General features: G+C 35.4%; 1 pseudogene; it reads right to left on the bottom strand.

The window, feature by feature from the left end:
- Positions 1-11,732: 11,732 nt before the first annotated feature.
- On the bottom strand, positions 11,733-12,403 carry LOC116663354 (annotated as a pseudogene).
- Between the last annotated feature and the right edge of the window lie 310 nt (positions 12,404-12,713).

Genomic DNA, 12,713 nt, shown 5'->3' with positions numbered 1-12,713 from the left:
ATTTTTTTTCCTTTATTCAGCTTCTCTTCACATGCAATCCAATCACCGAATTCAGTAAATTCTATTCCCAAATATCCCTCAAATCTTCCCTTCCTCTTAATCTATTTCAATAATATCTTCTTTTCAGGATTTCTTTCTGAGGCTTTGTCATAGTGCCTGAAATGTAACAGAATGACATCATTTTACTCATTTTGCCCAACTGGTAACTGGTACATATTTGGTAGATATTTAAAGGGTACAGACATTTGCTACTGATGCTCCTTTGTTGATAGCAGTGCTCAATGAAATCTTGAAGCATTGGCGAGCAGACAGAAAACTAGTGGAGCCTTCATGATACACTTTTATTGATCCTAGAATGACTGATTGATTGCAGGCATTGGTGAGAGGCTATGCAAAGCTTCAAGTTCAGCTTTAAGGGATATGGTTTCATGAAGGTTTGTGCTTTTATCCCATAATAAAAAGTTCTCTCCAAGTTCAGCCCCTCTCCAATCACCATAAAATCTACACTCCATTGTATGCAATGTCTTACTCGTCAGGAATAAAAAACATAAACACTCCAGTTCAATCTTTGCTCTCAATTCAGAGATTCACAGGGTTCTAAACCAGAGACGTTGTCTTCTTATAGACTTTTGATGTGATCTCTACATTCATCATTTACCCTTGGGAAAGTCCCATATTGGCTCTATATCCTACTGACATCTCATACCATGGATAATATATGAAGAAGATGAAGCTATCTGTTTTACTAGAACAAATAATCCTAAAATTTGCCTGGAACTACAAAAGACCCAGAATTGCCAAAGCAATGCAAAGGAAAAAGAACAAAGCTGGGACATAACCCTCTCAAACTTTAGACAAAATTAGAAAGCTACAGTAATCAAAACAGTGTGATATTGGCACAAAAACAGACATATAGATCAGTGGAAGAAATAGAGATCCCAGAAAAAGGCCCACACACTGATAGTCAGTTTATCTTTGACAAAGGAGGCAAGAATATACAATGGAGAAAAGAAAGTCTCTTCAGCATGGTTGCTGGGAAAGCTGGACAGCCTGATGTAAATCAATGAAATTAGGACATTTCCTCAAGCTACACACAAAAATAAATTCAAAATGGTTTAAAGACATAATATAAGATGTGACATCATAAAAATCCTAGAAGAGAACATAGGCAAAATATTCTCAGACATAAATCATAGTAATATTTTCTTAGATCAGTTTCCCAAGGCAAAAGAAATAAAAGCAAAAATGGCTAAGGTGTCCAGTTATTTTCTCAAATGCCAATCCAAATATTGCTGTGAAATGTTTTTAGATGTAATTAACATTTAAATCTATAGATTTTAAGTAATGCATATTTCCCTGCATAATATGGGTGAGCCTCATCCAATCAGTTGAAGGCCTTAAGAGCAAGGACTGAGATTTCCCAAAGAAGAAGGAATAAAACCTCAAGACTGCAGCATAGAAACCCCACCTGTATTTGCTTTGTAGGGCTGCCATTACAAAATATCACAGACTAGGTGACAAACAATGGAAATTTATTTTTTCACAGTTTTGGAGGCTGGAAGTCCAAGATCAAGGTAGGCAGTTTGGTTTTTCCTGAGGCTTCTCTCCTTGCCTGCTGACAGCCTTCTTCTCCTTGTATCTTCTCATGGCCATTCCTCTGTGCTCATGCATCCCTAATGTCTCTTTCTGTTCTTATAAGGACACAAGTCATATTAGATTAGAGCCCCACCCATAGGGCCTCATTTAACCTTAATTACTTCTTAATGGCCATATCTTCAAATATAGTTACATTGTGGGTTAGGGATTCAACATATGGATTGTTGAGGGAGGGGAGAGGGGTGGGAACAACTCATTCCATTACATTACCTGAGTTTCCAGTCTTTCTGGTCTATCCTGAAGATTTCAGACTCAAGACTGCAATATCAGCTCTCACCTGAATCTCCAACTTGCCAGCCTGCTCTGTAGATTTCAGACTTGCTGGCCTCTACAAGTACAGGAGCCAGCTCCTTAAAATATATCCATCTCTCTCTCTCTCCTTTCTGTCTCTGTCTCTCTGTCTCTTTCTCTGCCTCTTTCTATCTCTGTCTCTCTTTTTTTCTGTGTGTGTGTACATATGTCTCTCTGTCCGTGTCTCTGTCTCTGTCAGATAGACAGATGAGTACTTTGGGTTCTGTTTCTCTAGAAAACCATGACAAATACATTAGTATATCCAAAGTATTATCATTTCTATATGTAATCAATATTAAAATTATTGAGATATTTTACATTCCTTTTCAGACCAATTCTTTGAAATCTGGTTTGTATTTATGCTTATAGTACATCTCAAATTGGACTGGCCACATTCTAAGTGCCCAATAGCCACATGTAGCTAGTGGCTATTGCATCACACAGTGTGGGTTTAGAACAAATTAACAAGATGAAGTGGAAAGCAGAGTACATGTGAAGCCATAGATCTATCTTTGAATTCCATGCTGTCACTGGGGCTCAGTGAATGCTAGCTCTAATTTCTACTCTCCTAACTGGAGGAACTCTCTGAGCCTTGGTGCCCCTGTACATAAGTGAGGGATACTAGTATCTACCCTGGAAGGATATTGTGAAGATCCATTGTAAAGACCTTAACAGGGTGCCTGGTAAAGCACAGAAGCTCAATAAACATCAGGCATTTTCTTTTCCCTCTTAGTCTTCATTTCTGTTTTCTATCTTCCCTATTTAATAAAAAGGTCTGTGTTGGTTTCATATGTGTTTCTCCAGTCTAGTATATTGGTACATGCTCAATAAACACTTGTGGAATTAGTGGTCTTATGTCACGTTGTTGATTTATATTTTCCTTAATGCATAATTCTTAAAATCAAGTTTGCAGGACTTGCAAGTTGTGGAGCTATTGACACTGACGAGAGATGAGTCAGTTTTGAGTTCAGGGATTTGAGGGAAATGTGGCAGCATCACAAATAAAACCAACCAGATGAGATGTACCAAGACATTTCTGACATAAGAGTACACCAAATTTTTAAGTTCATAACTGCATATAATTTCCATTACTGAGGATAGATTTGACAAGAGTTAATGAGATGGGATGTATTCTCATTAAAGAAAAAAATAGGAAACACATTCACACTGAGTCACAGAAAAATCTAGTTTGGATGAAAATGTTTTTCCCCTGCCAGGGGGTACATCAAAGACCTAATTCATTTGCAAAAGTAAAATTTTCTTGTAATTGACATTTCATGAGGATACCTGATATATTTTTTAGTCAGGGTTCTTTAGAGAAACAGAACAAAAAGAAGGTATATAGATGGATAAAGAGATTTATTCTAAGGAAGACGCTCACATGATTATGGAGGCTGACAAGTCCCAAGATCTTCAATCAGCAAGCTGGAGACCCAGGAGAGCTGATGGTATAGTCCCAGTCTGAATACCAGTAGGCTTGAGACCCAGGAAAAGCTGATGTTTCAGTTACAGTCTGAAAGCAGGAAAACAACTGATGCCTCAACTCAAAGGCAGCCAGGCAGGAGTTTCCTCTTGTGCAGGAAGTTCAGCCTTTTGTTATATCCAGGCCTTCAACTGATTGGATGAGGCCCATCCACATTGCAAAGGGCAATCTGCTTTACTCAGTCTACCAATGCAAATGTTAGTCTCATGGATTAATACCCTCATTGACATCATCATCATTATCAGCAGCAGCATCATAAATAACTTTTGACCAAATGCCTAGACACCCTATGACCCAGTTAAGTTGACACATGAAATTAATCATCATACGTATTGTACTGGCCAAGTACAATAAATATGCTGTCACACATGTCAGAGCTCAGTATGTCAATAAAGCATTCCTTCAGAAAACTGCTTTCTTTTTCCTTCCTACTCTGCTTCTTCTCAGTACACTATTTTCTTCCCTCTTCCTCACATAAGTGATGCACTGCTCTATGCCATGCATTTTACCAGATACTCTTTCACACTGTCCCCAGGGGAAGTGGGAAGGTCAGGAAAACTCATCAAAGTGGCAATAACCTTGCAGAAGCTGTTGCAGCCCAAGCTGTTGCTCCGCTTGGTCTTGTTGAAAATTCAACTTCCTCAGTGTCCCATACTTTGTCAAACTTGGGAAATGTGATTTATACAAACTACATTCAAGAGACTTCTGTACAAGCCAGGGGGGAAAACTGTTTAATTATAATGGGAGATAAAATTGCCAGAGGGTCCTCTATCCAAAGCATTCCTTCTTTCCAAAAGTTGTATCAGAAATCAAATTATAATCCAAATATCACTTAGTGAGTATGAATTCTGAGTAACTTGGAGTTGAATTAAATAAGATGTTCAATGACATCAAGCAAAGTATAACTAACACTACAACTTTAATAATCACCACCAGAAAGGACAAATCTTTGGAAAAAAATTTCCCCAGAATACTCTGCCAAAGCGTACTTCATTGATTCTTTACTTTCTTCTTTCTTATGCCAGGCTGACCAACTCTATTTCTTTTTAACATATTATTTCTTTTAAAAATATTCTATTTAACAGGTTACCAGTCAAGTCTTACTGGCTTAAAGTAGGAAGACTTCCATATTTCTGCTCTTAATTTTCTAAAGTTTTCAAAGAGAAGTTCATGGTTTGACTTTCCTTTCATTAATATTCATTTAATCTTTATAGCAATTCTGTTCTTTTTTTTTTTTTTTTTGAAATGTAGTTGATTTACAAGGTTATGTGTAGGTATACAGCAAAGCAATTCAGTTATACCTATACATACATATATGCTTTTTGGATTCTTTTACATTATAGCTCATTACAAAACATTGAATGTAATTCCCTGTACTAAACAGTAGGTTCTTGTTTTTATCTATGCTATGTATAGTAGTGTATACGTATTAACCACAAACTCCTAATTGTTCTGGTGATCTATGCAGATTAATCTTTTGCTATTAAGAATGTAGTAATTTTGCCTTATGTTTAAGTCTTTAAGCCATTTTGAGTTTATTGTTGTGTATGGTGTGGGGGAGTGTTCTAACTTCATTGATTTACATGAAGCTGTCCAGTTTTCCTAACATCACTTATTAAGGAGACTGTCTTTTCTCCATTATATATTCTTGCCTCCTTTGTAAAAGATTAATTGACCGTAAGTCTGTGAGTTTATTTCTGGGCTCTCTATTCTGTTCCATTGATCCATATGTCTGTTTTTGCGCTAGTACCACACTATTTTGATTACTGTAGCTCTGTAGTATTGTCTGAGGTCTGGGAGGGTTATTCCTTCAGTTTGTTTGTTTGTTTTTTTCAATATTGCTTTGGCAAATCTGGGTCTTTTGTGATTCCATATAAATTTTAGGACTATTTGTTCTAGTCCCGTGAAAAAGACACTATAAAACTCCTAGAAGAAAACATAGGTAAAACATTCACTGACATAAATCTTAGTAATGTTCTCCTAGGGCAGTCTACCCAGCAAATAGAAATAAAAGTAAAAATTTTTAAATGGGACCTAGTTAAACCTATAGCATAGGAAACTATAAACAAAACAAAAAGACAACATATAGAATAGGAAAAATATTTGCAAACAATGTAACTGACAAGGGCTTAATCTCCAGAATATACAAACAGCTCATACAACTTAATAGCAAACAAAAACCCAATCCAAAACTAGGCAGAAGACCTAAACAAGCAATTTTCCAATGAAGACATACAAATGACCAATAGGCACATGAAAACATGCTCAGTATCACTAATTAGCAAAGAAATGCAAATCAAAACAACAATGAGGTGTCATTTCACACCAGTCAGAATGGCCATCATTAAAAAGTCCACAAATGATAAATGCTGGAGAGGATGTGGAGAAAAGGAAACCCTCCTACACTGTTGGTGCAGCCATTTTGGAAAACAATATTGAGATTCCTTAAAAAATTAAAAATAGACTTGAAAACTAAAAACATGATCCTACAATCCCACTCCTGGGCATATATCTGGAGGGAAATCTAATTTGAAAAGATATATGCACCCCAATGTTCATAGAAGCATTATTTACAATAGCCAAGACACAGAAGCAACCTAAATGTCCTTCAACAGATGACCGGATAAAGAAGTTTGTGTGTGTGTGTGTGTGCATGTGTGTGTCTGTGCATGTGTGTGTGTGTGTATGTATGTATGTGTAGATATAGATATATACATATACACGTGTGTGTGTGTGTGTGAATATATATATATATATATATATAAATGGAATTCTACTCAGCTATAAAAAAAATAAAATGCCATTTGCAGCAACACAGATGGACCTGGAGATCATCATTCTAAGTGAAGTAAGATAGAAAGAGAAAGAAAAATACCATATGATATCACTTATATGTGGAATCTTAAAAAAAAAAAAAAAAGACACAGATGAACATACTTGCAGAACAGATTCGCAGACATAGAAAACAAACTTATGGTTACCAGAGGGGAAGGAGGTGGGAAGGAATAAATTGGGAGTTTGAGATTTGTAGATAGTAACTACTATATATAAAATAGATAAACAATAAGTTTATATTGTATAGCACAGGGAACTATATTCAGTATCTTGTAGTAACCTATAATGAAACAGAATATGAAAAGGAATATATGGATGTATATGCGTGACTAAAAGGTTATGCTGTACACCAGAAATTGATACAGCATTGTAAGCTGCCTATATTTCAATTTTAAAAAGATATTAAAAAATAAAAATTTTTTTTTAATTTTTAAAATGTAGTAATCTATTGCTATCACAAAATGTAATGGCTTAAAGCATGAACCATTTTATTAGTATCTCTGCTATTCTCAGCACATTCTCAATGTTATTATCAGCTCAGGGTGTTGGCATAATTAACGCTGGGATGTTCTAATATTTTTAAATGATGTTTTGTGTCTTCCTGACAATTTCTGGAGGGATTAACTTTTTTATTTCCTACTTAACAGCCTTCTAAACGTTTTTCACTCCTTACTGCTTACACAATCATGTCCCTCTTCTGTTCTTACCTCTTAGAAATACTGAGAGTGAATGACTAACTGATCTTTTAGATTACTTCATTTTAAAATGTTAATTATGGTTAAAAACAGAAGGTGACATCCTCTCTTAGATAAGATCACTCTCCAATGCCTTAAGCTAAAGGATCTGGTAGCTTTGAAATACAAGCATCAAAGCAGTGTAAGTAGAAAAAAAATTTTGTTCTGGGAAGGGGATATTTGATTTTGAGAAATTAATTCATTTATAGGAAAACACATATTAACCCACAAGACATAATTCTTTAGTAAGAACTACCCTTTGGTGACAGGCAGCCCAGGAAGGTAAATTTATACTTAATAAAAAAAATTTTAATCACATTAATCTTTATAAAGGGTTTATAATCTGACAAAATTCCCATTCTATAAATAATTTTGAATGAAGAATCACAAGGCAATTGAGGTATCTGGCTTTTGCCCTCATACCTTATGATACTAAGCATTGCTACTTAAAGGATCTCTTAAGAGAAGGATTCATTAGATTCCTGATACTTCTAGGTTACTAGAATGCTGAGACTTCAGAAGACATTTTTCTTTTGTGGTTTTCCACAGAAAATCATGAAGTACAAGAGATTACTTTTAACCTGCTGTGTTTATTTATTCAACAAATATTTGTTAAACATTGCTATGTGGCAAGAACTGACAAAGATGCAGGAGACACAGCAATGAACAGGCATGACACCTGCCCCAAGGGAACTTAAATAAAAGCTCTTAAGCCTGGAATCATTGGAACTTTCCATATGGGTCTTTCTTCTTTTCATCATTTCTTCCTTTCTTTCTTTCTTTTTCTTTCTTTCTTTCTTTTTCCTTCTTTCTTTCTTTCTCTTTCTTTCTTTCTTTCTTTCTTTCTTTCTTTCTTTCTTTCTTTCTTTCTTCTTTCTTTCTTTCTTTCTTTCTTTCTTCTTTCTTTCTTTCTTTCTTTCTTTCTTTCTTTCTTTCTTTCTCTCTCTTTCTTTCTCTATTTCTCTTTCTTTCTTTCTTTCTTTCTTCCTCTCTCTCTTTCTTTCTCTCTTTCTTTCTTTCTCTAGCTAGCTATCATATTTCTACCAGAGTGTAATGGTTAAGAAAACAAATTCTAGAGGTAAAAGGCTAGGACTCATAACCCAATTCTATGAAGAAAAAGAGTTTTTAAAAAATAATTGATTAGAATGATAGATAGATAGCTAGATAGATACATAGATAGATACATAGATAGATAGATACATAGATAAAGAAATTTAAGCCAGGCTCCTATATAAAGCAGAATTCTGATAATCATCACAGTTAAGGCCCAGATTCACTCTCTAGGAGCAACTTTTTATTCATAACTACATTGTTTTTTCTTTAATAAATGGTTTTCACAATATTCTTTAACAAAAAAAACCTTAAATATTTTACAAATCATTATGGTCAACCGTATTTTTTGTTCTCCCTAGTGAACCACTTGCCAATGAAACACAGTTTCATTTTCACTTTCTCAAAATGATAGTATAAAAAAAAAACAGAAGTGAAAGTATGAATCATAATATAATCAGGAGTTCATAGTGAGCTATCCATTTATAACTCAGAAACCACAGGGTATTTCCAAACTGATGTCATTCATAGAAAGAATGCCATGTGTTGAGGAAGAAGAAGAAAAATTACCTAGGTCAACTGGGGGATTTAGAATGCATGTGGGATATTCCCAGCTAATTTTTTTTTAATTTTATTGCAAAGATCAAGTTGTATTTCCAATACTTAAATTGACACTCATCTTGGAAATTACACAGTGGATTCTGGGTTATACTTTTTAATTCTGATAACTCAGATGATGTACACTGAGATTTTACTTCAGAAAGCATAACACTAGTATAAAAGCTTTTTATAATTCAAGATTTTCTTTTAAAAAAACTGTATAAATATTAAAATTATCATGAAATTCCTTACTGTTGTTTTGCTTATAGGAAAAAATTATTGTCTCTGATCAAATTATTAAAATTGATTTTATTTTATTCTTTTTTAGCAGAGAAGAAATAAATATGTTTTATTTTTTCCAATTAAATCATTATAATGGTGTATTTCCTTTCCACTGTGTTGAATTTTTTAAGAACTTAAAGAAGATTATAGTACATGTTAAATAACTTTGTGATATTACAGAAAGGAAACATTATCCAGAAAATACTTTCCTCTGGAGTGTCTATATTTGGTCAGAAAATAATTTGGCTGTGTTAGTTCTGCCATATTTGCTGTTGTGTTTGCAGGTTGGTTGGTTGTTTCAACTCAGCTCCTAATGTCCAGTTGTGAGGCCAGGCCAGTTGTACCCTTTTTCAATCAGTTGAATGTCCCTGGGTCCCCATTAGTCAATGTCCATGACATGCATGAGGGCTTTCACAGAGGTCATCCCATTCACCAATCCAGGTAACACAACCAGTTTGCTCTTTGGTTTATGAGGTTTACCTATCAGTCTAGTGGCTTACCCACAATGTTCAGTCCTGATCCCTGCTGTAACTGCTTTGTTGTCCTGGATCTTTCTGTGGGGTTGCTAGTGAATCTGACAATAGGATAAGTTGACTTCATGTGATTGAGGAACAAATTTTAAAATACATCAGAAAATTAAATTCCTCCTCATTTCATATACAAATAGGAAGTCCACATGGATTAAAGACTTAAAGACTAAAAACAACCCTCAAAATTTAGGAGAAAAGGCAGGATATTATCTCGTAATATTGAAGAAAGATCTCTTAAAATATAAAAGGGTTCATCAGTTGTAACACATGTACCACTCTGATGGGGATATTGATAAATGAGGGAAAGCTATACCTGTGTGGGAGCAAGGAGTTTATGGGAAATCTGTTACCTTCTGCTCAATTTTACTATGAAGCTAAAACTGCTCTAAAAAATAGTCTATTAAGAAGACAGAAGGACCAAATGATTAAATACAACTAAAAGATGGATAAATTTGATAATACAAACATTTTAAATTTTTATACATTAGCCATCATGAAGTTAAAAGGTGAGCTAGAGACAGAGAAAATATTTATAAGGCATTTGAGAAATAATTGCAATCTAGAATATATAAAAATATCCTATAAGTGAGAAAAAGACAATAATCCCAGTAAAGAAATTAATATAAACCTTCAGCTCACAGACAAGAAGTTCTATATGACCAATAAAGGTATTTTAAAAAGTTATAACTTGCTAGTAATAGAAACATGCAAATTAAATCAAGATACCCTTTCATGTCGTCATACTGGAAAAAATTCAAAAGCTTGTTGATGACAAGCAGTGGTGAGGAAGTAGGGGAAACAGGAAATTTCAAATTCTTAGCATTAATTACTGATGATTAATGAACATTGAAGTTTTAAAATAGGGAGTGTAGTTTAAATTTGAGAAGACAAAAGATTAAGAGATTAAGAGACCAAATTGGTACAATGTTAAAAGCTCTTTGCAATGGCTAGCAAAGTTTGAAGGTTAGGACCCATAAAGTCAACTTCTAAAATGTAAATTCCAAAAAACTCTTGTACAGGGACACAAGGACAATTCATTGCAACACTTTTTTGTAATTTCAAGATGTCTTCCACTGGGGGAATGGATACTCTTGATTTCAATTGTTTCACTATCAAGCAACCGTTTCCTATATGGAGTCTTACTACTCCCTTCTTAATATAGTTGGAAATCAGACACTGACCCTATCTCCTTGCTCCCACTGACTCCTCCCTTCTCCTCCTTTTCTACAGTTCTCTATTCTCATGAGAATCTCTTTCTAGCTTGGAAAATTCCCCTCCCATCATCTCTGGCCCAGATACTTACTTGTTCAATGCCCATAAATTCTCTTTCATTTTGCCTTTTCTGGCAATCTTGCCTGATTTCCCCTTCAAATTTGAGTTACTGGCAATTAATAGCCAGAAATATTATCCTGCCTCACACTTCTCCAGGATCTGCTTGAATGAGGAGAAACAGAGAGAGGAAAATATATACATAGGGAGAAGGAAAAGTATAGATTAATCATTTCAAATATTATCCTACTATAGTCTTCTAGCACATCTTGGACAGTCAACCCCATACAAAATTGATGCCTAGCATTGTAGGTGGGGTGAGGAGGGGAGCGTGGATATCTGGCAAATTTATTGACTCATCTGGAGGTTTCTTCTCATACTTGGAGTAGATGAATCTCCATCCATCAATAACCTTATGCTGCCCTCATCCTCCCTGCCCTAGGAGCCGAAGCTTGTCACATGTAAGGGCAGAACTTCTTCTCAGGAAGGGTATCACTGCATGGTTGCAAGTAACTAGGAAGAGTTGCCCAGGCAACCTAAAGACTGTGTAGGGCTGTCAGTAATTGCAAGTAACTTGAGTGGTCTAGCTCTTCTCTTCCTCTTCAATCAACATCCTTCTCTAAATTTCTGTGCATAAAAAGTTAGAAGCAGCTCCCTTTTCCCATTTAGGGAGGAGATAATAAGACTGGCTGCCATATTGCTGTCCAGCTCTCAACTCACTCAGCATCCATCACCGGGATGGTGTTCCACCTTTTTTTGTCTCCTGACTGTGTCTTCCCTTTTGACATAATGAATAAATGAATAAATAACAAGTAAATAATCCCGCATATCTCCCTTAGGTAACAAATTTGAAGAATTGAGTGTATACTTTTCCCATTTTCTCTTTTGTCAATCATGTAACTATTTGGGGGTGGGGAGGGCTGTTTTTGTTTTACATTTCAATTGGAAAGCAGTCACTGTTTATTAACTGACCAGATTACAAAAATAATCAAGGAAGACACCTTATTTCATCCTTCAAATAAGTCTGTTGATTTGGTCTTTTCTGTTGCCAGTATCTCTACCTTCTACAAAACAGATGATCTTCTTCTTCATTCCACCTCATGGAGAAGATAATTTGAAGGACCAGCAGAAGTTTTTCATTTCTTGAAAGCATTGTTCAACCACATAGGTCTCAAGAATCAGATCCTCCATGCAGATGATTCCAGATTTAACAAGACAGCCAGCAATCACTGTGTTATCTATCAGGGCAATTCACATGCAATATATGGTTCCTCAGTTCTCAGCATGATAACTGAAGCCTTGTTAATTTCACAAAGTTACCATTGAAGACATGGCGAAGGCAAAGAAGCTGCAACACTTTTCAGATTTTCGGAGTCACACCATGGATACTGATCCTAAACACTAACGACAGTCTGGGTCCCACAGGTACATGGAAGTTGCCAGGTTTTCTTGCCATCCTAGCCATTCTTGTCTCAGTTCTGTACATGTGCCTATATTCCTTGTGACGGTTCTTACCTTTCCATAGATAAGCTTCTGCCTTGCCCTTCAAAACATCTTTTTGGCAAACTCCTTTCTCAGGCACCTGATCTTTGGCTCTGAGAAATTCCTTCACTTTTTCTTAAGGTTGCTGGCACAGCAGGAACCATCTTTTTCTTCTCTTCTGCACCCTCCATGGTTCCAGCTGGAGAAAAGGACCAACCACATAACCTGTTTTTAGGTTTGATACTTTTTTAAAGGTTAATATTATTCATGTTACTCTGAATTTGCTTAATTTCATCTCACTGTATATTGTGAACATCCCTCCCATTTGGGATATTGATACATCCCAATATATCATCTTCCAATGTGTCCGTGTGTGTGTGTGTGTGCATGCATGTGTGTACATACACATGTGTCATGGTTTATTCAATTCTCTACTTGCAGAAATTCAGGCTGTTTATGGTTTGTTGACTAAAAACCATTTTACTAATAGCATTATACATA

Source organism: Camelus ferus, chromosome 1 (assembly GCF_009834535.1).
Source record: "Camelus ferus isolate YT-003-E chromosome 1, BCGSAC_Cfer_1.0, whole genome shotgun sequence".
NCBI lineage: Eukaryota > Metazoa > Chordata > Mammalia > Artiodactyla > Camelidae > Camelus > Camelus ferus.
This window is presented reverse-complemented; position numbering and strand designations above follow the sequence as displayed.